The sequence below is a fragment of the Terrapene carolina genome, unplaced genomic scaffold (genome assembly GCF_002925995.2).
Source record: "Terrapene carolina triunguis isolate 2854851 unplaced genomic scaffold, T_m_triunguis-2.0 Scaffold84, whole genome shotgun sequence".
Classification (NCBI taxonomy): domain Eukaryota; kingdom Metazoa; phylum Chordata; order Testudines; family Emydidae; genus Terrapene; species Terrapene triunguis.
This window is the reverse complement of record NW_020664435.1, coordinates 16678573-16679932: the sequence shown is the minus strand read 5'-3', so window position 1 is coordinate 16679932 and position 1360 is coordinate 16678573. Positions and strand designations below refer to the sequence as shown.

Sequence of the window (1360 nt, the reverse complement as noted above, 5' to 3'; positions counted from 1 at the left end):
TGCAAAGCTACATTGAAATGTCCTATTTCTGGGCTTTATAAATTACTCTGTGTACAAAATGCTCCCAAAATGGGTGTGAGAGCTGTTTGTGAGAATGTCAGGTGCAGATTATTGGATCATGATGGAAAACTAACATTAACAACAACCGAGGAAGAAAGGTGGTGATATTCTAGTCAAACCACACTCATAATCCCCTGATAGCTTGGCCAAAATTCAGACTAGAATAGAAGAACTGGGGCATGGAAGGCAGTAAGTACCTGAGCAGCCTTCATATGTGCTGCTCCTATATATCAACCATGTGGCAGGTGCTGCAGGTCACATGGTGCCAGTGGACACTTGGAAAAACAAATAAGTTTGGAAGGGAGCAATGTCTGCACTGTACTGTACAAATTTATTCCATCCTATTTGGCAATATCAAGAGGTAGGTTGCAAGATATAAAACCATACATAGAATTTATTAAACCCCACTATGGCTTCACAAGATGCCTCTTGCGCTATTATTTACATAGCGGCAATGTTGTGACATCAGAGGTTCTCTAACACATTTACTGTGGGAATGCCCTATGGCACAGCTCTTAATTAGAATTCATTTAGCCTTGCAGCAGCAGTTTCACCTAGGTTGAAGCTAGTCATTAAAGGAGACAGTCACTTAGGGTATGTCTACACCCAGCCGCTAGTTCGGCGGCTGGGAATCGAAGTTCTGGGTTCGACTTATCGCGTCTTGTCTGGACGCGATAAGTCGAACCAGGAAGTGATCGCCGTCGACTGCGGTACTCCAGCTATACGAGAGGAGTACCACGGCGTCGACGGGGGAGCCTGCCTGCCGCGTGTGGACCGAGGTAAGTTCGAATTAAGGTACTTCGAACTTCAACTACGTTATTCACGTAGCTGAAGTTGCGTACCTTAGTTCGAATTGGGGGCAAGTGTAGACCAGGCCTTACTGTCTTTGAGCAGTCTCAAATACTTGAGAATCGCTTTGGCTACTAAGAAGATCCTTCTCAACATGTGGAAAAAAATTTAAATTAGCAATATTCGCGCCTCGAATTAACCTCATTGGCTACGATACTGCCACTGTGCAAGATCCTGCATGAGATTTGGTGGAGCAGTGCTCTCCTGGCTGTTGCCAAATTTGAGATGGCATCCTTAATCCAGGTGAGTAAATGCCACATGTGCAAGCAGATTTGGCATTCAGTTTTAAGAAAATTAGTAGTTAACAACTTAGGTTAGAAATATCTAGCGTCTCTCATGATGTTTTATAAGTTATAGTGCTGGAGCCCATTTAAAACTTTAATTTTCTTTTTAGTTTCTAGTCTGACTCTGAGGATGCCCTGCAGATATGTTACTGTTTTCAGCAATTCTC

The 1360-nt window shown here is 43.2% G+C and overlaps 1 non-coding gene across 1 annotated transcript; it reads right to left on the bottom strand.

Annotated features, from left to right (window-relative positions):
* Nucleotides 1–941: 941 nt before the first annotated feature.
* LOC112124871 lies at nt 942–1083 on the bottom strand. The gene has a single exon (XR_002909679.2). It is a non-coding gene; the product is annotated as a U4 spliceosomal RNA (small nuclear RNA).
* Nucleotides 1084–1360: the final 277 nt, after the last annotated feature.